The sequence below is a fragment of the Lepus europaeus genome, chromosome 2, assembly GCF_033115175.1.
Source record: "Lepus europaeus isolate LE1 chromosome 2, mLepTim1.pri, whole genome shotgun sequence".
Taxonomy (NCBI): Eukaryota; Metazoa; Chordata; class Mammalia; order Lagomorpha; family Leporidae; genus Lepus; species Lepus europaeus.
In genome coordinates, this window is record NC_084828.1 from 93,231,654 (window position 1) to 93,257,659 (window position 26,006).

At 43.9% G+C, this 26,006-nt stretch overlaps 1 pseudogene; it reads left to right on the top strand.

Moving 5' to 3' along the window:
• Positions 1-4,125: 4,125 nt before the first annotated feature.
• On the top strand, positions 4,126-6,251 carry LOC133751328 (prickle-like protein 1; annotated as a pseudogene).
• Positions 6,252-26,006: the final 19,755 nt, after the last annotated feature.

Sequence of the window (26,006 nt, forward strand, 5' to 3'; positions counted from 1 at the left end):
TCAAAGATAAGTTAGTTATAGATGCTTATATTTATTTATGGTGTTTCTATTCTGTTCCATTGGTCTATCCATCTGGTTTTTTTGAAAGATTTATTTATTTATTTGAAAGTCACAGTTACACAGAGAGAGGAGAGGGAGAGAGAGAGAGGTTTTCCATCTGCTCATTCACTCCCCAGATGGCTGCAACAGCTGGAACTGTGCCAGTCCAAAGCCAGGAGGCAGGAGCTTCTTCCTGGTCTCCCACATGGATAAATAGGCCCAAGGACTATGCGCCATCTTCTATGCTTTCCCAGACCATAGCAGAGAGCTGGATTGGAAGTGGAGCAGCTGAGACTTGAACCAGCACCCATATGAGATTCTGGCACTGCAGGCAGCAGCTTTACCCACTACGCCATAGCACCGGCCCCCTATCCATGTGTTTTTGTATCAGTACCAGCTGTTTTGATTATAACTGCCCTGTAGTATATCTTGAAATCTGGTATTGTGATGCCTCTAGCTTTGTTTTTGCTATATAAGATTGCTTTGCTATTTGAGGTTTCTTTAATTAGGTGCATATACATTTATAATAATCACATCTTCCTGTTGAATTGATCTCTTAATCATTACATGGTGTCCTTCTTTGTCTCTTTTAACAGTTATTGTGTTAAAGTCTCTTTTGTCTGCTATTAGGAGGGCTACACCAGCTCTTTTTTGGTTTCCATTAGCATGGATTATCTTTTTCCATCCTTTCACTTTCAGTCTGCATGTACTGTTGTTGGTAAGATGTGTTTTTTGTAGGCAGCAAATAGATGGGCTTTCTTTTTTACTCCATTCAGCCCATCTGTGTCTTTTAACTGGAGAGTTGATGCCATTTACATTCAAGGTGACTATTTTTATGTAACGACTTCTTCTTGTCATTTTTCCATTAATAATCCAATTTTTAATTTTGGATTTCCTTTGTATTTTTGATGAACGATTTTCTGCTTTCACCTTCTTTCATAGTGATGTCTCTGTTTCTGTGTTTCTGTGTGTAGCACATCCTTGAGCATCTTTTGTGGGGCTAGACAGGTAGTGACAAATTCTTTCAATTTTGTTTGTTATGGAAGGTCTTTATTTCACCTTCATTCATAAGTGAGAGCTTTGCAGATTACAGTATTCTAGGTTGATGGTTTTTTTTCTCTTAAAACTTGGAATATATCTCGCCATTCTCTCCTAGCCTGTAGGGTTTCTGATGAGAAGTCCACTGTGAGTTTGATTGCGATTCCTCTGAATATAATTTGGCATTTCTCTTGTGCACATTTTAGAATCTTTTATGTTTTACTGTGGAGAGTTTTACTACAATGTGCTGTGGTGAAGATTTTTTTTCTGGTCATGTCTATCGGGAGTTCTATGTTCTTCCTATACTTGGACGTCCCTTTCTTTCTCCAAATTAGGGAAGTTTTCTGTTACTATTTCACTGAAAAGGCCTTCTAATCCTTTCTGTCTTTCCATGCCTTTGGGGACTCCCAAGACCCAAATGTTGGGTCATTTGATAGCATTTTGTAGCTCTCCAACAGTGTTTTTTAGTTTTCTAATTTCTTCTTCTTGTTTTTGGTCTGACTCTGAAATCTCCGGAGATTTGTCTTCTAGCTCAGATATTCTTTTCTTCTGCCTCACCTACTCTGTTAAGACTTTCCACTTCATTTTTTATTTTCTCTATTGAATTCTTCATTTCTAGTATTTATTGATTTCTCTTTACTATCTCAATTTCACGGGAAAAATTTTTATTCATATCATATATAGTTTCCTTTAGTTCTTGAATTTGCTTCTGATTGCTTCTAAGTAGTCCAATAACTAGTTTTCTGAATTCCGTTTCTGGCATTTCCTCAATCTTTTCATCTTCACCTTCTAACATTGAAATGTTGTAGTGTTCCTATGGGGGGCTCATAGTGTCTTCATTATTTTCTCTTAATATTTTATTTATTTGAGAGGTAGAGTTACAGACAGTGAGAGGAAGAGACAGAGAGAAAGATCTTCCTTCCACTGGTTCACTCCCCAAACGGCCGCAATGGCCAGACCTGCGCTGATCCGAAGCCAGGAGCCAGGAGCTTCCTCTGGGTCTCCCATGTGGGTGCAGGGACCCAAGCACTTGGGCCATCCCCCACTGCTTTCCCAGGCCATATCAGAGAGCTATATTGGAAGAGGAGCAGCCAGGACTAGAACCAGTACCCATACGGTGCCACAGGCGGAGGATTAACCTACGGCTCTATTCTTATTTCTTAAATGTTTTCCTTTTTTTTTTTTTTTTTTTGCATTTGTGTACTGTCTTTATTGTCTGGTGGCTTTTATCTTTGATCTGTGTGGCTTTGTGGGATGACTATACAGTCAGTGAATACCAACAGGTGTGTGCTGGGTGTGGCCAGGGCGCTCTGTTCAGTATTTCAGGGTGGGGCAAGTTTCCAAGGTAAGACCCCTGTTGGGCTTGGTAAATCTCCTCTGGTTAACTGGATGGAGAGGAATGGTCACTTCTGTTAGCATGACCTGCCCTTCTCCTTACAGCTGCTGAACACCCTGGTGTTAGTCCCTGGTTTCTTCAGCACTCACCCACACTGCTTAATGAACTGCACATTTGATCCTTCCTGTGAACACGGTCCCCTCTGTTATGAGCTGCTATAGGTAACTGAGGAGTTGGGAGGTGGGGCGTGCGGGGAAGTGCTCTGTAGTTGTCCAGGGCCTAGTCACACTCTGTCTCCTCTTATGCAGTCACCATTTTTTCAGACTCAGCTCCCAGGGCTCTCTAGGTCATGGATTGTCAGTGGGGCCACTCCACCCTGCTATCCAGTCCTGCCTATAAGGAAACTAAGGTGTTCCCAGAGCCACTGTCCATGTGTGGTCCTCCCAACCAGCTTTGGGGTCAGTGGCGGGGTAGGTATGTGTTGTTGTTTTTTTTTTTTTTTTCATTTCCTCTGGTTAGGTTTGTGGATCACAGGTGTGCAGAGCACCTGCCCACTGCAGCCCCACTCACTTCACAATGGTGCTAGTCAGGAAGGAGAGTCCCATAGGTGGGGCTTTCCCTCCCCTCCCATTGCTGGGCAACTGGCACGGTACAGCATGCGCAGAGTGGGGAGGAATTCTTTTGAATTGTTGTGGTCCCCATTGTTTAGGTGGGGACTGACCGCTGTTATTGCTGGACACTCACAGGGGAGGTAGAGGCAGCAGCTACCTGCCTGTGTCCAAAAAAAAAAAAAAAAAAAAAAAAAAAAATGGTGTGAGGCTTCCCTGGCTGGCTGCAGGTCTCTGTTGTAGCAAGGGAGGGAGAGGAGAGAGACACAACACTTTTTTTTCTTCCCACCTCTGCTATCTTAGGGGATTTGTGTGGAACTTTAATAGCAGTTCACCAAGCTCTCCCTCCTGCTGTTATCAACAGCACCGTGGGCCCACCCATGGATTCCCTTCTCACCTGGTTTGCCAGGGTAGGCATCTTCCTCCCTGGTCCAAGCTTTTGTTGTTTTTTGCTGCAAATTTGTTCTTTTTTGCATATTTTGTTCTTTTGTTTTTGCTGGGTCTTCCGCTGGGATTCTCCCCCATCTTTGTCCTGCAAGTATCCTTTCTCCTCCTTTTTTTTCCTTAAGATTTATTTATTTACTTGAGTTCCACAGAGAGAAGGAGAGACAGAGAGAGAGAGAGGTCTTCCATATGCTGGTTCACTCCCCAGATGGCCACAAAGCTGGAGCTATGCCAATCCAAACCCAAGAGCCAGGAGCTTCTTCTGGCTCTCCCACGAGAGTTCAGAGGCCCAAGGACTTGAGCCATCTTCTACTGCTTTCCCAGGCCATAGCAGAGAGCTGGATGGGAAGTGGAGCAGCCAAGACTCAAACTGGCACCCATATGGGATGCCGGCACTTTGGGCAGCAGCTTCACCCACCACGCCACAGTGCGGAGCCCCTCCTCTTTTTAAATATTAATTGCATCCCACATGAGTCAGACCACCCTGTTGCTATTCCACCATTTTGGGATCCCTAAGAAGCCAGAACTGAGATTTGAACCCAGTTCTCTCTGAATGCAGAACCCCACGACCTTTCTTCAGCAGGTCACTGTGCAGGAAAAAATGTTCAAGATCAAAGATCGAGATATCTCAGCAGCTGCATTCACTAAGGTTCCTGGTAGATGAAGCAACTATTGTTTGTTGTCCTGGAACTGAACAACTGGCTTTTTAACTTTATTATAACACATTTGGTGATCAAGTTCAAAATAAGCAAATCTGCCTTTGGGTGTCAGAAAAATTCCATACTAGATGATGACTCCAGCAGTACACTTGGAGGAGTAACCCTGGTCCCCCTGAGCCTTAGACTGGAGTTGATCCAGCTGTATTTTGATAACCAGAGGAAAAGTGTCCTTAGGTCAGTAGCTCCAGAAAGAAACATTAAATCAAAGGACTTTTGTACCAGTTCACCAACTTGAGGTAAAATATTGTTAGCGTTTGAATGAAAAGGACAAAAAAGGAATTGCAAGAGCTCAATTGCTTAGCAGAAGAAAGGATACTTGAAAGAGGAAAGATTAAGCTCTTGTCCGGAGCAGTAACACAGAGCCATGAGATATCAGTAATGCACACTGTGTGTGAGCAGTGTGGGTTGAAGATAAACAGAGGTGAAACTGCAGTGCTTGCCTCTCAAGGGGGTCCCAGAGCACGCTGACACTGATTCTGTTTTGTCTGTTTCACATGTAAAGACCTGCTGGTCAGGCTCGTCTATTTTTAACAGGATGGAAAAATTCACTGTGACAGGCATCATGCTGAACGGCTCAAACCACTGCGCTCAGCATGTGATGAGATAATTTTGTTGAGGAGTGCACTGAGGCTGAGAGTTGCCACTGGCACCAGTAACACCCATTCTTCTTGGCCACTTTGAGTCTATACAGAGTACTGTGAAACCTATGGGAAATATACTGGTGTCGACCATGCAGATAACCTACGATGGGCAGTGCAGGCATGCTTAGTGTAAAGCCTATTTGTTGGGATGTCCCTTCATTCCCAACAAGGTCAGATTCATTGCTCAAAATCACGCAGCCTTGGTAAAGACATCTATGCTCTAATTCTAACAACTGCAGTGCAGTCAGTTTAATCAAGAGATGCCAGAAATGTGTGAATGGGCAAAAGCAGCTGGCCAGTGGAACAATGTAGACAGTCTTTCCTCTCGTCCTTTGCTCTCAACTACGTTTCCTGGCCTTTCAATGCCATGCTGATGACACTCTTTCTTGGAAGTTAGACGATCTGAATTTCTCCAGACAAGGAGTGAGCTTTTCAATGAAGAATTTTAGAAATGCACAATAGAGCATGAGATCCCAGAATACCCTGAAGGTAGGGCTAAGCATGAAGATTATATGACAGAGATCCTCCTCAAGTTGCATGAAATGTATTCTCAAGCCAATGAGCAGTGCTACCTACTACCTACTACCCTCATGGGAGGTCTGAATTGAATTCTTGGCTTCCAGCTGAGCCAACAGATGGGAGCCTTTCTCCTTCCCTCTCTCTCAAGTAAACAGATAAGTTAACAAATAAATACTTTTTAAAGATAGCTTTGAGTAACACAGAAAATCTTAGGGCAAAAAGAATAAAATCAATTAAGGCACAACAACCAGAGCCTTTCAAGTGAAAAACACTGACCTGATACATATTGGGACACAATCACAAGATAGACTGACAATTCCCCTTATGGCGAGCACCCAGGCTGTGCAAGCAGAAATCTCCAGGAACTGGATGTGGAACAGAGGGCCTCAGGATATAGCCGTGATCCAACACAGGATATGAAGACTCTCTGGGGCATTGTCAGACTTAAAACCAGAGTAACATGTTCAGGATTCTCAAGATTCTGCAGTTTTGTTTGATATCACAGGGGCTGCAGTGGATGGGCAAGCCAAGCCAAGGTCATTGTTATATTCTCTGCAAACTCTGAGGAAATGGAGGAAGAAGACTTTGAGAAAATAAGCAACATGGGAACTCTGAACTCTTTGATGCTGCACAAGAGTGCCTAATCCTTAAAGAGTTTAGAGCTGTGTCCAGCAAAAAGCCATGCCTGAAGAGAAAACTAGTATATCTGCCAATTCTCAAAAGTTCCAAGTCTCAGTCCAGACCACAGAGGGTCAAGTTTCCAGAATATGTCATGACAGTGGTAACAAAAACAGCATCAAAATCGCGCAGCCTCCTGTGAGTGAAAGGACTCAGGTCTACCACTTGGAAGAGAGGATTGAGGTTTCATCACCATTTCCGCAGAAGTAGAACGTACACCTTGAAATGAATGGAATGATTCCTGGCATTCCTCCTCCTTTTTCAACTCAGAAGCACATAAATGTTCTCTGGGACGACCAATCCCTCAGCCCTAGTCACCGGCTATACAGACAACCTCTCTGGTCCAACTTCTGCACCTTCTGCCCATCAGTTGCTTAGAGGACAACTAAGTCCAAGAAGAAAAGGGCAAAACTATATAATTTCTTAACCTAGTAGCAATAGATCATTTGTTTAAAACATAGCCATTAGGGCCAGCGCTGTGGCTCACTAGGCTAATCCTCCGCCTGTGGTGCCCTGGGTTCTAGTCCCAGTTGGGGAGCCGGATTCTGTCCGGGTTGCTCCTCTTCCAGTCCAGCTCTCTGCTGTGGCCCAGGAAGGCAGTGGAGGATGGCCCAGGTTCTTGGGCCCTGCACCTGCATGGGAGACCAGGAGGAAGCACCTGGCTCCTGGCTTCGGATCAGCACAGTGCGCCAGCCGCAGCGGCCACTTGGGGGGTGAACCAATGGAAAAAGGAAGACCTTTCTCTCTGTCTCCCTCTCTCCCACTCCCACTGTCTAACTCTGCCTGTAAAAAACAAACAAACAAACAAAAAAAAAACACACAAAAAAACAAAAAACCCACACATAACCATTAACCATGTAATCATATCTTTTTTTCTTCCATAGGAGAGTTTCCAAAACACTAAAGAGTTCTGTCCATGTAAATGAGAACCCATCTTCTGTTTACAGTGCTGGAATTATATTTAAAGGTAAGCTTTCCCTAGTTTATCTTCCTGGGATAGAACCTGTTAGACTGGTGGCTGGAGGAGGGTGTTGATTTTACATGATGGAGAATTGTGCAAAGCAATAGTGTTTGTCATCCACATAGATCAGATTGGCTCAGGTCCTGATCAGCCTGTCCTGTTGTGAGCCATGCACATGGTCACACTGATCTCTAACAGTGTGCATTCTATTGTATGAGGCCAACTTTGTCCCCTTTCCTCATTAGCCAGGTAAACACTGCATTGTATTAGCTCCAGCCCCAGATTGTAAAAAAAACCTTTGCTGTTTATACTGTAGCATTCCACAGACTTCAGTGTCCTATTAATTGAGCGGTGCAAATATTAATGCACATATTGTACAGTTTAGATTTTAAAGCTGATATTTTTATAACCCTGACTTGCAAGACCTTTGTTACACTGCATTGTTAGATTTGTTAGGGAACCATAAACAGCATTCACAAATGAAATGATTGTTCATATTTTAAGTCAGGGTTTATAAGTTAATGGCCAAATTTATATTGCCTAGGGATGGAAAATTCAAACTGCCAAATTTTTCCATGTTTAAAAGGCTTTGTATGCATGGTGGAGCTATGTAAAAACTGTGTAATACGGTCATGTCAATCTTACCAGTATTACTTATGGGTCAAGCAATGTAAACTGCATAAATGTTTAAAAAAAAAAAAAAGCCCCATACCTGGTACTGAAATGTATGGCAGAAACAAGGGGAAATGGAGTTAGTGAATTTCCCCACTTTGGCCGTGGTAGAGGATGGTTTTGCTACCCTCAGCAATGTGGTGGTTATCTCATAGAAAGACACAAAAACTACAAAGATCTGCTTTGTGTGGCACAGGACTTTGTACAGTTATTACTTGAAGAGAAGCTATTCTTTTCCTTCCTCCCTTCTAGCTAATTTGTTGGCCTTTAACAGCAATTTTGAAACCTGGGCCTTTTGAATGAGCATTCTAGTGCAACAGTTAAGACTACATCCCATATCAAAGTGCTTGGTTCAAGTTCTGGCTGCTCCATTTCCAATCCAGTTCCCTGGTAATGTGCACACTGGGAAGCAGTGAAGGATGGCTCAAGTCCAACATGGGAAACCCCGATTGGGTTCTGGGCTCCTGGCTTTGGCTGGGCCTAGCCTTGCATGGTATGACCATTTGGGGGTGACCCAGCACATGAGAGAGCCCTCTCTTCTCTCTTTCTCTCTCCCTTTCTCTCTCTCTCTCTGTCTTTCAAATAAATAAAAAAATTTAAAACAGAAAAACTGGGTCTGCTCTATGATTACTATGCAATCAGTAAAAGTGACAGTTTAAAAATATTTTTGGCTTCTGCCTGTACCCAACTACACCCAGATGTGGGTCCCAGACATCTTTTTACAATGAGAATCAGAGGCAAGGACACTGAGGGAAAAAATTAGCCTCCTGTAGTGGGGCTTCCAAGAAAATCCCAGTTATGAGCTAAAGTCCTAGCTTTCTTTCCTCTCTCAAAGACTTATCCTGCTGTGTTAGAATATGGATTTGTGGGGGCCAGCGCATTGGTGCACTAGGTTAATCCTCCACCTGTGGCGCCGGCATCCACGTGGGCGCCAGTTCTAGTCCTGGCTGCTCCTCTTCCAGTCCAGCTCTCTTCAGTGGCCTGGGAAGGCAGTAGAGGATGGTCTGGGTCTTTGGGACCCTGCACCCGCATGGGAGACTGGGAGGAAGCACCTGGCTCCTGGCTTTGGATCAGCACAGCTCCGGCCATTGCGGCCACTTGGGGAGTGAACCAACAGAGGGAAGACCTTTCTCTTTCTCTCTCTCTCTCTCTCTCCCTCTCACTGTCTGCAACTTTACCTCTCAAATAAAATAAATAAAATATTAAAAAAAAAAGAAATGGGACTCAAAATTGAACCCTTATATCCATCTTCTACCCAAACATGTATTGCTCCACCCAGCTTCAAATCCATCAGGAGCAAGAAGCATTCATACATGCACCACAAAACACCCTCTCATGCCTGTGCATATGCCCAAAGTAGCTAATAAAACCAATATGTGACCTTCCTGGTGAAGTGATAATGAGCAACACTACCACTTTAAGCATGTCATGTGAAAAGACAACAGTGCCTGTACAACACTGAGTCCAGTGCAGATGGAAGTGCAGTGTGCAGAGGGGGTATCACCACACCTCCTCCATCTAGTAGGTACTCTTTTTTTTTTTTTTTTTTTTTTTTTTTGGACAGGTAGAGTTATAGACAGAGACAGAGAGAAAGGTCTTCCTTCCATTGGTTCACCCCCCAAATGGCCACTACGGCTGGTGCTGCACCGATCCAAAGCCAGGAGCCAGGTGTTTCCTCCTGGTCTCCCATGTGGGTGCAGGGGACGAAGCACTTGGGCCATCCTCCACTGCCTTCCCGGGCCATAGCAGAGAGCTGGCCTGGAAGAGTGGCAACCGGGATAGAATCCGGTGCCCCAACCGGGACTAGAACCCGGTGTGCCGGCGCCGCAAGGTGGAGGATTAGCCTATTAAGCCACAGCGCCGGCCAGTCATACTATTCTTAAGGAAAAAAAATTTACAGTGTGATTCTAATCGTGTTTAATATGCTTTTAAAAATAGAAGGGGATGTATCCAAACATTAAGATAGCTTCTCCCTCATCTCATACAATAATCCTGTTGTGGTAATTATGCCCATTATAAGATGAACAAGCAGTGATTGCCTCTGAGAGAGGGAATGTACATGGCTGATTCCAAGTCTCATATGAAACTTCCCGTGTTTTTCTATATTCCCACCCCTTGTTTCCTTCCTAGGAGGTGAGAGGCAGGGTCCTGAGGAGAAAAATTCAAATGCTGTTCCCACGTTCCCACTGCCCAGGATACAACACCACCATCTGTCATGGACATTAGGCCTCTAGGAATTAAAGTGAGCTTTGGGCCGGCGCAGTCGCTTAACAGGCTAATCCTCCGCCTTGTGGCACTGGCACACCGGGTTCTAGTCCCGGTTGGGGTGCTGGATTCTATCCCGGTTGCCCCTCTTCCAGGCCAGCTCTCTGCTATGGCCCAGGAAGGCAGTTGAGGATGGCCCAAGTCCTTGGGCCCTGCACCTGCATGGGAGACCAGGATAAGCACCTGGCTCCTGGATTCGGATCAGCGAGATGCGCCCGCTGCAGCAGCCATTGGAGGGTGAACCAACGGCAAAAATGAAGACCTTCCTCTCTGTCTCTCTCTCTCACTATCCACTCTGCCTGTCAAAAAAAAGAAAAAATAAAATAAAATAAAGTGAGCTTTGGGTTTCCCTGAGAGGCCTGGGCCCTTGAAGGCCTAAGACCATCCTGCGGGTGCAGCTGTCTACAAAACCTGACTTGATTTGGTGTTTCAAACCTAAGCCATCTCAGACCCAAGGCCACAGGGCTGTGACTTCCTTACAGGGAAATGTGGACCATGGCTGCTGCTGTCTCAGTCCCCCAACCTCCATTTCTACCTTAACTCACTCTTCTCCTTCACTCTGGGCGTTAACTGACCTGAAAGCTCATTATGCCCACAGCTCCCCCAGATCCTCTCGGAGCCCATGGGAGACCCAGCCCTCAGCTTCCACCCGGTTCCTGACTCTCGGGTCCCCGCCTCTGCCATCTCCTGGACTGGAGCTGCAGCGCCCTGTCACCAGCCTTGGATCCTGTCCTCAGCACAGTGTTTTGTTGATGAGGGTGACGATCCAGAGGAAGTAGTCAGGCTTTATTTCTGGAGTTTGTGTCGTCCTGGCTGCACTTCATAGCACAGAAACTAGTTCAGACAATGCAAGGGCTTTCTGTGTTTGGACTGCACTTGCTGCGTCTTCCCTTTGCGCACCCATTAAGTTTTGTCTCAAATAGACACTCTGATTCAGAACCAAATCAGATTCATCAACTATATATTAAATGCCTCAGGTCCTATTAGATCTTTCATGAGGCTTGGGTGCTTGTGAAACAAGCAGAGAGAAATGTCTTTAGCTGTGTGCCCAGCTAGTGCCCTGCCCGCCCCCCAACTGGTTTTAACTTTTCCCTCCATCCTCTAGGCTACAGATTCAGTCTAACCTTAGGCTCTGGGGCAAATTTCACACCCAGGTGTTTGGAGCACCTGTAACAGTAATGCAGGCCCCTGTATGCCTAATTACATGATCAGTTCCACTCTGAACCGACTAATGCAACAGGAAAGGTCTGTAACCCCTTGGAACCCCTGGCAACCTTGATCCCTTGCCTGGACCCCCATGGCCAGGCCAGCCTGGTACCCCAGGGTCATGAAGGCAGCTACCCTGCAGGACAGCCAGGACTTTCTCAGTCACTGTCCCAAGGACGGTGAGAGGTGCTGGTGTGATAGTATTGTGAGCAGGAGTGAAAGGACCCAACCTGGGATAGTAACCCAGGGGTGTCAGCCAGACCTCAGGGAAAGAAACTGATATCCAGGCCCCCAGCTAGCAGGTTCTGCCCTACTTCTTGCCAGGCTCTGAGACAGGTAAAAAATAGGTCATGCTTAGAACAGCACCTATGAATACAGAAGGGATGGACGGGAGCACACACAGCCCGGACCCCCTTCCCCGGCCTGGCCTCATTTGCTTCAGTTGTATATGAGGAGACTGGATCTGGCAATCTCCAGTTTTATTTCTGGTTCTATGAACTCAGCAGAAGGCCTAGCCTATTGTGTAATCACACAGAATGATAATACCATCTAACTGTATGAGCAAAGAGAAACTAATTACATAATATGCGTAAAAGTGAAGCAATAAAGCTTTGAGTTTATGAAATTGTCCTTACTGTTAATTATTATAATTATCATGCTCTCTCCCAGGCTGTCAACATTACATCTTGTTACTTAGTGCCACTCTTACTGTCACTTACATCTTGCAGGCCTACTGTTCCCTTATGTTGTCCTGATGTTTCACCCACCACCATTTCAGTTGGTGGCAACTTTAATGTAGGTTTTATTATGACTCAGGTATGGTAAGGTCAACAGATGGGGTGATAACTGCCATCAGAAACACAGTTTGTTGCTCACAGTTCCCCCAAGAAGAGGGGGCACACTTCCCCATGTCATGCAGGGCCACCTGGGGAAGCATCAGGGTTCCTGAGGAGTTAAAGGGAGAAGGGGCGAATGTGGGCAAGAGCCTTGATTGTGGATTTCACCGTAAGGAATGGGTAGGGTTAAGGCAGATTTGCTTAGGACTGGCTAGTCTGGGTAATTTCAGCAGGCTGTGGTGCAGAGGGGCTGTCCCTATGTGCCTGTTACCAAGCCCTTGGTCAGTAGAACAGGGGAGTAGTGGCTCAAGTGTGAGTCCTGAAAAGCTTCTTTGAGGAGGTGGATGGAGTGTCTTGAGATTGATGGGTTTGCATATGAAAGATGTGCACCCCAGGGGTTGTTTGCCACTTTAGGAAGTAGCTAATCCTGGTGCAGGCAGACCCTTCCAACGTCAGCAAGGCCCCAAAATGTCAAAGTACCAAAACAAAAGATGTACATAAGACACACCCCAGCAATGGACAGTTCCTAATTGAAAATGAGAGTTCACAGTTGAGACAGGTCTTTCTCTATCCTTCATCTATTCATGAAACAAGCATCTATTAAGTATCAAGTACACAGTGGGCACTCTGTCAAACCTTGGGGTAGAAAGAAGAAAAATGTCTATTTATCTAAGTGGGGGCAACATAGAGAAACAAGTTCCAATACCTGGGATAAATGTTATAGGAAGTCCAGACTGTTCCATAGCAGAGGGGCACCAAACCAGACTGAAAGGGACCAGACTCCTCAATGCTCTCTCCCCGACACTACACTAACTCCACAACACAGCGTTTAGATCTGTGGGGAAAGAAATAAATGTTCCTTGTCTCTTTCTACCAGTTTGCCCAATAAGATCCTTCTGAATAAAACTTTTGGACAAAATGGTTCTCCCCTTCCATTTCTGGGAACTGAGCCTAAAAAAACCGTGCAATAGAGTCAGAACTATACAGAAAGATGTCTTTTGCATGGTTACTGAAGCAGAGGAGACAAAACCTACTCTGTATAAGCTCAGTATTTAAAACCAGTGAAGCCGCTGAACAAAGCATAGGAAGCAAGCAGAGCTATTTAAGTGTTTAGAACGAGCACAGACTCTGGAGTCAGACTTTCTAGATTTAAATCTTTGGGCAAACTATTTAATGATTCTGAGTCTCAGCTTTTCAATTTGCAAAATCTGGATAGCTACTAATAGTCACTAACTCATAGTGTTGCATGCAGATTAAATAAGATAACACAGACAAAGCCTCAATAAACACTCAATAAATGCCAGTCATTACTGTTATTATTAGGGTGGAGCCAATGAAAAAGATTAATTAGGTGGATCCAATAAAACACAGAAAATGTTCCTAGTATAATCTTAAGTGAAAAAATATAAAATAGGTAAAAAAAGTAAGAGCCTATGAAAAGTATAAATAAAATATTTAAATATTGAAATGATAACAGGTAATTGTGAATAATACTTAATGGAAGTTTCATTTTAATCTTATTGAAAATTTCTCTTTACCAAAAATGGAAAATAATATAAGAATAAAAGTATAAGGGAGGGAGAGGTGAAAAGAGGATAGTTAATGGTCACAAGGGTGCAATTGTTAAGAGAAACAGCTTTCAATATTCTATAACACAATAAAATAACTATGATTGATAATTGATAATTTTAAAATAGCTAATGGAGAGGATTTTGAACATTCACAACACAAAGAAATAATAACTAAAGTAATAGATACTTGTTTCTCTGATATAATCACCATACATTGTATGCATGTTTTAAAACATCTCACTATACCTGATAAACTTGTACAATTACTATGTGTCAATGTAAATATAGGTATTTTTAAAATTAAAACAAAAAATGTAAGGGAACACTGTGAAACCTGAAAAGCATCCAAGATAAATTTGTATTAGGACTTGTATCTGCATAGTTGATGAGCCCAAGTCATCTTTAATTTAGGAAAAGATCTTTTTAGCATATGAAACTCTAATTCATCTGAATATTTGACAGTCTCATGCTGAGGGAAGCCAGTTCCAAATTGCAAGGCAGTATCACTGGGACTGCCAAGAGGCAGCAGATGAAGATAGGTCAGAGAAGGGAACAGAAAGTCACATATTAAATATTCATATGGGTATATTTTGCATTTATAGTACTAATTCAAACACACAAATGTATCTATTTGTATGTTTATTTTGCATGTATAGTATTAATTCAAACATACAAATATATCTATGAATTTGTTATAGACATACTATGTATATAAATATATGAACAAAGGACCAGAAATATAAGAGTATTTCAAAAAGTTTGTGGAAAGATGGAATTGAAAGATAAGTTTTTTAAAATTTTTTTTAAACTTTTATTTAATGAATATTAATTTCCAAAGTACAGCTTATGGATTACAATGGCTTCCCCCCCCATAACTTCCCTCCCACCCACAACCCTCCCCTTTACCGCTCCCTCTCCCCTTCCATTCACATCAAGATTCATTTTCAATTCTCTTTATATACAGAAGATCAGTTTAGTATATATTAAGTAAAGATTTCAACAGTTTGCCCCCACATATTTACTAGGGCCAGCATTGTGGTTTAATGGGTAAAGCCACTATCTGCAATGCTGGCATATGGGTGCCAGTTGGAGTCCCAGTTGCTCCATTTCAAATCCAGCTCCTTGCTAATGTGCCTGGGAAAGCAGCAGAAGGTGTCCAAGTACTTGGGCCTCCCACTCATATGGGAGACCTAGAAGAAGCTCCTGGCTCCTGGGTTAGGTCTGGCCCAGCCCTGGCCTTTATAGCCATTTGGGAAATGAACCAGTGGATGGAAGATCTCTCTCCTTCTCTCTCTCTGCCCCTCTCTGTAACTCTGCCTTTCAAATATTTAAAATAAAAATCTTTAAAAAAATTATTTACTTGTCTGAAAGGCAGAGTGAAAGAGAGAGGAAGAAACAGAGATCTTCCATCTGCTGATTCACTCCCCAAATGGCTGGACCAGGCTAAAGTCAGGTGCCAGAAACTCCATCCTGGTGTCCCACCTGGGTGGCAGGGGCCCAAGTACTTGGGTCATCTTCTGTTGCCTTCCCAGGCATATTAACAGGAAGCTGAATGCTAAGCAGAGCAGTGGGGACTCAAACCAGTGTCCCAATATGAGATACCTGTGTTACAAGTAGTGGCTTAACTCACTGCATCACAACTCTGGCCCCATGCAAAGAAAAAAAAATACACATTTTAATTATTTATTTAGTTTCATTTTATTTCAAAGGCAGAGAGATCAAAAGCAGAGAGAGAGAGAGAGAGAGAGATCTTCCATCCACTTGTTCAGAGAGAGAGAGAGATCGATCTTCCATCCACTTGTTCACTCCCCAAATGTCTACAACATCCAAAACAAGACTAGGCCAAAATCAGGAGCCATGTGGGTAGCAGGGGCCCAAGCATTCCAGCCATCACCTGTTGCGCATAGGATATGCATTAGAAGGAACCTGGATCAGAAAGTAAAGAAAGGACTCAAACCAGGCACTGATATGGGGCATGGGTGTCCCAAGTGGTATTTTAACTTGCACCAAATGTCTGTCCTGGGTCAAAAAACTTTTGAAATCATGAAGTTTTTTTGTAATATACATTTTCCATGAACTTTTTGAGGAGTTCTTGTGTATTGTTAACAATAGCTATGTTTGAGTCAGAAAATCCTTGATGATATCCTATTTCTTCTTCATACTTTCTAAATTTTTCTATAACTGGTATATAATACTTCTTAATTTGGAAAAAGAAAACTTTAAAAATTATTAATTTCTTCTTTTTAGAGCAAGGAGGTAATTAATGAAAAGATAATAGGAAATACAAATCAGAAATGTAATAATGGACCTAGTGCATGGAATTATTGACTCTAAAAAGAATTCAAGGAGATAGCACATCCTACCAAAAGGTTGGGAGCAGGGCAAGCTCCAGGTTAAGCCCAGGAGTGGAATGGCTTTAAGTAGGGGTGGGGAATATCTGGCCAGTGGGTTGTTATATAAAGTTGTGAAATCATTTAGTTTAGTTTTGTCAAGGCAAAAAAAAGGTGGGATTCAAAATTCAATAAATCTAGGAGCCTTTCTCATAGCAACACAAATTTATATTAAGGAAATCATAATAATATAAATTATGAGGAACAAAGAAGGGACATCCATTATGGAATAGATACGACACCCACGAGTACAGGATGGGACAGACATGTATGCTTCTTGTTGCTGCCCGCAGTCCATCTGCCTATCTTGTGGTGACTCAGAGAAGAGTGGGTGCCAGGAAGCTGCAAGTGTACACAATGAAAAAGTGTTAACACACTGTGGCGAAACTATGGTGATCTGGTGATGATGAGATGAGACGCAATGAGATGATTCCTCATGACATTGATGAGTTGCCTCCGATGATTGATGAGGATGCTGTTGACTTCTTTGTCAACATAGATGCTAACTCCAATCCAACCTTCATTCACATGTCCACAACCAACAATCCTCGCAAAAAACTGAGTCTCAAATGAAGATTAAGAAAATGACAGTACACAGAAAAGACCTAAAGAGTCTATGATACAAACGTTGGAGGTGTTCCAAATCCAAGATGCAGGATTAGAACATTGATAAAACAAAATAATCACATCACTGGCAACACACATACTAGATAGTTATCAAAACTTAAGTGATGTTACATCCTACAAATGACTACAAAGAAAAATTGATGCAGAGTGTCAATCTTTTCAACAGAAACGGTCAAATGGTTATTTTTTGTTGTTGAAGTCAAAGCAAACCTGTATTCCTACTTCATGGCAATATGTTAGCAGTAATGAAAAAAGCCAACCTGGAGCGTCATCACAGCTCAAAACATGCTAAACTCAATGAACTGGGAGGCCAAACGCATCTGGATAAAATCAGTGCTCTTCAGTGAGGTTTGCAATCACAACAAGCTGCTTTCACCAGGCCTTATTGCGGCAGAGACGTTATTCAGATGACTTATGTAGTGAGCCAGCTACTTGCAAAAAAGCTAAGGCCCCATGTAGAGGGAGAGTTTGTGAAAGAGTGTGTGCTGGCTGCTAGGGTATTTTTAGCACAAAAGTAAAATTGTTTCAGAGTGTTTGGTTTGGAGAACCTTCTCAAATTGGCTTACTTAGCAAAAGATACCGAAAAAACTTTACTGAAGGATTCTGCAAGAGATTTTCAAATTTTCTCTCTGGCTGTTAGGCATAACAAATGTTGCCCAACTAGCCATTTTTGTTCACGGGACAACTGCAGAGTTTGACATTGCTGTCACTGGAAGCCATGCATGACACTATAAGAGAGGAGGACTTGTTTGACTTTTTTATCAGTGAAAAAATTTGGGCTAACATTTGAAAACTTCAGTGGCCTTACTACAGACGAAGCTCCAGCCGCGGCTGGCTTGCAAAAAGGGTTAATTGCATTGGTCAAGAAAGAGCTGAATGGTCTCAGTCTCCACCCAAGTGATCAAATTACATGCCACTGCATCACACACCAAAAGTCTCTGCACAGTCGTGGCAGCTCAGTAGTGTTATGTCAATAGCAGTTACATGCATACATTTTTTATCAAAAGCAGAGGGTATAACAGGCATCAGCTTAAGGAGTTACTGACTGATCTTGACTCTGAGTACCATGTTCTTTTTTATCAGTGGAAAGTGTAGTGGCTGAGTCGCGGGAACAAGCTCATGAGGTTTTACAAACTGCGACAAGTTGTTATTGGAGATGAAGGGAAAACCTGTCAGGGACTCAATGACAGCAAGTGGCTGTGTGATCTAGCATTCATGGTGGACATTACCAAGTACCTCTCAGAGCTAATAGCAAGCTGCAGGGCCCCACACAGCTTCTCAGCTCCCTGCCTTCAAACATGAAATCCTCTAAAGCTAAATTAAGGCTGTGGAAAGAGCAACTCGAAAGGAATAACACCATACATCTCCCCACTCTGGAAGGACAAAAGCCTTGCAGGACATTTGAATATGCCAGTGACTGTGTCAAATTAATTGGCATTTAATGAAAAATTCAAGGATGTGAAAAGTAAACAAATGGAATTGAACACCTTTGCTACACCACTCAGTGTGGAACCAGCTGAAGTGCCTGATAACCTACAGCAAGGAAATCATTCAGCTGCAAAGTGATGATGAGCTGAGAGCTGCATACAACCTCCCACTGCTTGAGTTTTATAAATGTTACATATGCAGTGATGAATTTACCACTTTGAGAAGACATGCATCAAAACTTGCATCTGTGTTCAGAACAACTTCCTGCTGCAAGCAGTTCTTTTCAAAACTTGCCATTGTAGAGTCCTCTGCACTCCAGGCTAGAAAAGCAGTTGTGAGGCTGGCGCCGTGGCTTAACAGGCTAATCCTCCGCCTTGCGGTGCTGGCACACCGGGTTCTAGTCCTGGTTGGGGTGCCGGATTCTATCCCGGTTGCCCTCTTCCAGGCCAGCTCTCTGCTATGGCCCGGGAAGGCAGTGGAGGATGGCCCAAGTGCTTGGGCCCTGCACCCGCATGGGAGACCAGGAAAAGCACCTGGCTCCTGGCTTCGGATCGGCGCAATGTGCCCGCTGCCGCAGCCATTGGAGGGTGAACCAATGGCAAAGAAAGACCTTTCTCTCTGTCTCTCTCTCTCTCACTATCTACTCTGCCTGTCAAAAAAAAAAAAAAGAAAGAAAGAAAGAAAAGCAGTTGTGAGTAGCAACAACATCTATACTAGCTAACATCACATAATTTACCCAAGAGAAGCGGTTCCAGCCATCACATTAGGGGTGAGCTAATTAAATGCTTGACCAAATACAGCAGGCTATTGTTTAACTCGATCATTCTGTATGGCCCACAAATGATGTTAAAAATATCCACATGGCCCTTGGCAGAGACAGGTTCCCCACCCCTGGCTTAGAGGAAGAGAAGATTAGTTCAGGGTCCTCCCTGAGGACAGTGGAGCTGTGTGGGGATGAGGTGTTCACTCAAAGATCCAGCATGGAAAGCCCTTAGAGAGAGTTGTCTTAAAGGTTCAGGGTAGGGGGACAGCACTGTAATATAGTGGGTTAAGCAGCCACCTACCTTGCTAGCATCCCATTTGGGCACCAGTTCATACCCCAGCTGCTCTACTTCATATCCAGCTCCCTATTAACGTGCCTGAGAAAGCAGCGGAAGACGGCCCACGTGCTTGAGCCTCTGCCACCCATGTGGGAGACCTGGATGGAGTTCCAGGCTCCTGTCTTTGGCCCGGCCCAATTCCTGCCATTGCAGCCATTTGGGGAGTGAACCAGAAGATGGAAGATATCTCTCTCTCTCTCTCTCTTTCTCTCTCTCTCGCGCGCGCGCTCTCGCTCTCTCTTTCTCTGTAACTCTGCCTTTCAAATTAAGAAATATTTAAAAAAAAAAAAAAAGTTCAGAGCAGGAACAGAGTTCAGTCTGATCCTCAGGCAAATAATGGTTTGCTTCCCAAGTCTCATTAAGCCTATAAAACTCATGTTTCATTCCTAGAACTGAAACCTATTTTCTCGTCAGTTGTAGCCTTGTATGCTCACAAAATTCCTTTTCCAAGAGTGCCATGTGCCTCCAGGTATATCCTGATTTGGGTGTTTCTTGAAACAAAAGAACTTTACCACTGAAGTCCCCTCAATCAAAACATACCTAGGCCTTCCAAACCTAGACAGGGCTTCAGAAATAGTACAGCCAAACACCCTGACAGGTGCAAGGCAAAGTGCTCCTTTTAAAGATGAGGAAAATAAATAAATCTTAAAAAAAAAAGAAAAGAAAAGATGGAGAAAGTTGGATCCAGGGGAATCAGGTGATTTGTCTAAGGTAGCTGAGGAAACTATGACAGGGCTTCATAGGACTCCTCTCTTTCTTTGTGTATTTTTCCACTACCCAATGTTATTTCCTGTTACAGAATATTTCTTTGTGAGGATATGTCAGTGAAATGTTATATCTTGTCTTAATTGTGCTTATCATTACATCTTGATGGAATAACACTTATCATTTATTAGGGTTATGTGCTCTTTTTACAAACTGTCAAGTAATTCTCATAATATTATATTTTCAGACAAAGAAACCAAGCATCAAAGTAAACTTCCCAATGTCACCCTGTTAGTAGCAGCAGAACTAGGATCTGAACCCAGTTAATATGAATCCAGAGTCACAGTCTTTTTTTTTTTTAATTTTTTATTTATTTATTTAATTTTTTGACAGGCAGAGTGGACAGTGAGAGAGAGAGACAGAGAGAAAGATCTTCCTTTGCCGTTGGTTCACCCTCCAATGGCTGCCGCGGCCAGCGCGTTGCGGCCAGCGCACCGCGCTGATCCGATGGCAGGAGCCAGGTGCTTCTCCTGGTCTCCCATGGGGTGCAGGGCCCAAGCACTTGGGCCATCCTCCACTGCACTCCCTGGCCACAGCAGAGAGCTGGCCTGGAAGAGGGGCAACCGGGACAGAATCCGGCGCCCCGACCGGGACTAGAACCCGGTGTGCCAGCGCCGCAAGGCGGAGGATTAGCCTAGTGAGCCGCGGCGCCGGCCGCAGAGTCACAGTCTTGACTCTCCATATAGAAATGTTGATAGGGCAGGCCTTTTTAGGAGCCGATTCTTCCCTAAGGTTAATTCAGTGTTCCTTAAAGTTTCAATCTTTAATTTCTTTTTAATGCATTGTGAAATTATCTTTTCTTCCAATCAAATGGCAAAAATAAGCATTGAGATATTATATTAGAATGAAATTCCTGAATTATAGATACTGTCATAGAGTTACCAGGAAAAGAATTTCCACTCTGGATTTGTTTTTATTTCATTTGAACTTGCAAAATATTGCCATGATGTGTGTATATATGATAATACTCTGCAAACTCAAGTACAATAAAAACAAATTCAAGGGGCTGGTTCTGTGGCATAGTGGATAAAGCTGCTGCCTGCATTGCTGGCATCCCATAAGGGCACCGGTTCAAGTCCAGGCTGCTCCACTTCCAATCCAGCTCTCTGCTATGGCATGGGAAAGCAGAAGTCCTTGGGTCCCTGCACCCATGTGGGAGACTGGGAAGAAGCTCCTGGCTCCTGGCTTCGGATCAGCGCAGCGTAAGCGATTGTAGCCATTTGGGAAGTGAACCAGTAGATGAAAGCCCTCCTCTCTCTGCCTCTCTGCCTTTCAAATAAATAAACAAATCTTAAAAAGAAAAATTCGAGGTAATATTTTTACAAAAACTGTAAAGGAGAATTCTTAGACAGTCTCTGTCTTATTTTCCATTAATATGGTGATCTTCACAACTTCTCATTGTAAAAGATGAGTTTTGACATTTGAATTAATAAATAAAAAGCAAGGTGCCCTCCAATTTCTTACTAGCCCTTGGGACAAAGGTCACTCAGAGTTCATCCTGAAAAGCATCTAAATTTAGAGATTTGCTACCGGAGCAAAACTTTCATGCACCAGTAATAGATGCAGGCAGGCTTTCCAAAGTATGCCAGGCATGTGCTTGCGATGCTGTCCCATGGCAGGGTCAAGAGGCTCTGTCCCTATGTGCTGGTGACCTGGGAGACCTCACCATTTTCTAGGCCAGTTACAGAGTGATCTGGAGCTGGAAGCAAAGGAGATTGTGCAACAGGGAACACAAGTGCTTATTTTGATCATAATAGGCAAATGTTTTAAAAAATATTTTAAAAACATATTTGAGCAGTGTATATATACACAGTTTGTTTGTTTAATGTCAAAAGATTCCTGAAAGAAACTCAGGTATCCTCATTCCTTGGGCTGCAACTTGGAGGCAGCCATGGCTATAAAACTCAGTTATTCAGGCGGTGAGTGTGGGTATTTGAAGGGCAGAGGCAGACTTCTTTCCTAAACCTGGTCAGCAATCTCTCCTTGAAGGAGACAACACTGTTTGGGTGTTCACAAAGGCTGACTTTGGTTTCTAGGTCCCTAAATCATTTTTTCATACTTGTTTTTCAAATTTATACATTATGTTTTAAAATTTTTATTTTCTTTGAGAAACAAAGATAAAATTAAAAGAGTAAGCCACCACCCACAGGTTCACTCCCCAAAGCCCACAACAGCTGGAGACAATGCCAGGAGCTGGGAACTCAATCCAGGTCTCTCTCACGGGGAGCAGAAACCCAGTTACTTGAGCCATCACTGCTGCCTCCCCAGAGTCTGATTTAGCAGGAATTGGAGCCGGTAACAAACCCAGCCACTCTGATATAGGATGCAGGCACAAACATCTGCTGCTATATATCCTTGCACTCTTCATTTCTTCCCATCTTAACTCTTCATATTCTTACAGCAAAAGACAAAGCTTTAGAGGACATAGAATTGGTGGGGAAGAAGATAATAATACCACTAATTTTCATTGTTACTGAGCACTTACTATACCCAGACACTATTTGAATATATTTTCCTCATTTAATCCTTACAATAATTCTATGAAGTAGGTGTTTATATCCCCATGTTACAGGTGAGAAACCTGAGGTTGAGAAAGATTAAGCAATATGCTCAAGGATATTTAGTTTTTATTAAGAAGAAAAGCTAAATTTTGAATCTAACACTCTCCAATTCTAAAGCTCCAGTGGAAGCTCTGAGGTTTTTTTTTTTTTTTTTTTTTTTGGACAGGCAGAGTGGACAGTAGAGGGAGACAGAGAGAAAGGTCTTCCTTTTTGCCATTGGTTCACCCTCCAATGGCCGCTGCGGTAGGCGCGCTGTTCTGATGGCAGGAGCCAGGTGCTTCTCCTGGTCTCCCATGCGGGTGCAGGGCCCAAGCACTTGGGCCATCCTCCACTGCACTCCCTGGCCACAGCAGAGAGCTGGCCTGGAAGAGGGGCAACCGGGACAGGATCGGTGCCCCGACCGGGACTAGAACCTGGTGTGCCGGCACCGCAAGGCGGAGGATTAGCCTGTTAAGCCACGGCGCCGGCCGGAAGCTCTGAGATTTTAAGTTTTTATAGGGAAACACAGGATAAGACTGTCAAAGTGCTGAGCAGATATTAGAGTGAACAATGGCACAACAGAAATTAGGATGGCCCCTGGACTATCAATGTGGGGAAAACACTTTTTTTTTTTTTTTTTTTGACAGGCAGAGTGGATAGTGAGAGAGAGACAGAGAGACAGGTCTTCCTTTTTGCCGTTGGTTCACCCTCCAACAGCCGCTGCAGATGGCCAGGAGCCAGGTGCTTCTCCTGGTCTCCCATGGGGTGCAGGGCCCAAGGACTTAGGCCATCCTCCACTGCCTTCCCGGGCCATAGCAGAGAGCTGGCCTGGAAGAGGGGCAACTGGGACAGAATCCAGCGCCCCAACCAGGACTAGAACCCGGTGTGCCGGCGCTGCAAGGCAGAGGATTAGCCTGTTAAGCCACGGCGCTGGCTGGAAAACACTCTTAAGAACTGCACTGGAGCTTTTGGGAAGTTGCATGATTTGAAAGGGATGCTTCAGACAGAGTATTCGATGAGCACTGCATCAGGTGAGATGATACATTCAGGATTTTCCAGCTAGGGACAGTTGCCTTAACAGACACAATGTGTTTAGAAACTGGATGTAGTTTTTCAGTAACAGGAGAGGAATGCAACTTTCGTTCTTGGATGGGTTCAGCCCCTTCCTTTCATACCCACCGCAGGATTCCTGGGAAGGCTGCCCATCAAATAATCAAGGGGACCATCAGTAGGCAGGCACACACTCAGAAACAGCAAGCATTTAGAGGAGAGTGGTGCCAGGGACAGCAGAGCAAGATCAAGCTGAAGTTAGCGTATGCCTCACAAATGTCATGGGGCAGCAAGCCTTGGAGGCAGGAAACCAGAGATGCAGTCCAGTCCTCTGGGGCCAGCGGCAGAAACTCTATATGGACTTGCAGCCTCTGTGGGACAGACTGCTGAGCAATGCTAGAGGCAGGGATACGCTCATTTCTAGGACTGGCCAGAGCGTGTGACCAGATGCCACAAGCAGAAGACACCCTTCCTAAGTGTTCATGCCTCAGAGGACTCTGCAGAGTCATGTGAAAAGGTGTTAGAGGATATCCTTTGGGGAAGTAGGTCTACCTAGAGCAGTCAGGGCAGGAGGAATTTATGACAAAACTTGTTGAAAAAAACAGCTTCTTCTGCAACCAGAGGGTCACCTGAATTCTCACTACTGTCCTTGGGGCAGAATGAAGAGTGTAGCTATGACTGATGTCACAGTAGACGAAGATATGCAGATACGTCTTGGTCCCTGAAGTCAGAACCCAGGGCCTATCTAGTGTGGTGAGTTTGGTTTCAAAGAAGATCCTGAGGCCGCCAAGGCACCAACTTCATCAACTTCTACCTAGGACAAACAGTTTCAACAACAAACCAAGAACTGCTATCCCAACTTGGCTCCATGAGAGTGAAAGGCCATTGCTGGCTTCATTTGTAAAGAAGGGCAGGCGTCGAAAAGGAGACAAAGGCTCAGGGACGGGGGAGGGGAAGCTCACCTTCCAAGTGGCAAGACTTCTCTTCCCCCAGTTCTCAAAATGGAAAAGTTTTCCACATACATCTTTCCTTGTTGAAATCTACAGTGAGTGTGTCTGATCCTAAGGTATGCTTGGCCGAAAGGGTCCCCAGAGGGGCAGTGCCAACCTTTCCAGGTATTTCAATGGCTCTCTGTCTCCCACAGGGCTTTGAAGGTGACTCATGTCTAACCTCACCGGAGAAGAAGGGAGGGTGGGAGGGCCCTCAAGACCAGAGGCTCAGGTGCCAAGAGCAAATGGTGTGCCATGTTTACTCTTCCCTTCACTCAGCACTCAGTGTTGTGTAACAAACTTGCCAAGCCCTTAAACATATCTGTGGAGGAAAATAGGGTGAGGCTGGGGTGGGCGAGATAACTGGTTATTTATGATATTCTCTGTTTTCTTTTTTATTGTTGTTGTTTTTGTTTTATTTTAAAATATTTCAAATAATGCAGAGAAATATAATGTTCAATAAGCACATGTAGATTTAATAATTTTTAACATTTTGCAGTATTCACATCATACATACTATTTTTTTGAAAGCAGGGGTGGGTATATTAATATCACATAACATGGGATTCATGGCAAAGACCATAAAGTAAAGAAAGAAGGGAATATTACTATTTAGGGATATAATTCAGGGAAGATAATAATATTTATATATATCTATATACCAAATAAATAGCATCCACTTTTTTTATTAAATATATATATATTAGCTTCCACATATGGCTATTCTCTGTCTTCTGAAGAGTGGCACTCCCTTGCTTGAAAAGCCATGAGTGTGAAAATACAAATTACTGAAAGAGGGGAAGAAGGAGTGTATCTGTCAGGAAGAAGGTGGCAGAGATCAGAGAGAGTGAGGAAATGCAAGCACGAGGCTGGGGGAGGCTGGGAGGGCGTGTGAGTGGAGGAAGACAGGAGGCGCTGAGGTGAGGGAGTAGAGATATTTAAGGGGGATTTGTGAACACAGGTGAGTGTAGCATTCTGAAGTCCTGGAAGATGTGTTCAGCTTCATAGCAAGTGGGGAGAGAAGAGAGAATCAGAGAAGGTCCTAAAGAAGAGGTGGCACTGGAAATGGCCTTAAAGGATTGCCATCACCCCTGCTAAATTGAGACAAGGGAGATTCAAAGTGCTGGAGGCCAAGAGGGGAGGTGGGAGTTCTGCAGTATTTGTCATGTCTAGGGAATGGGATCGGCCTTTGTCTGCATGGGGAAGGAGAACAGGCTAGAGGGAGAAGGAAGAAAAAGAATGGTGTGGGGGTGGTGAGGGTGGTGGGCAGGCACGATTGATGTCTGGCTACCTTCAGATCTTACAGGCTGTTGTGGAGCACAAAGCAAGGAGTGCGGTGTGGGATTTGCAAGTAGACAGACTATGGCCCAATATACTGTATTGAACACAGGTTCACTTGTGGGAGGCTTGGTCTTCAGTATGGCACTGTTAAGAGGTGGTGGGACCTGTAAGAGGTGGGGCCTGGTAGGGAGTGGTTAGGTCAATGAGGGCACTCCCCTTGAAAGGGATTAAGGTAGTACTCATGGGACTCCTAGCTCTCATGAGAGTGAGTGATTGAGAGAACAAGCCTGACCCCTGAATTAC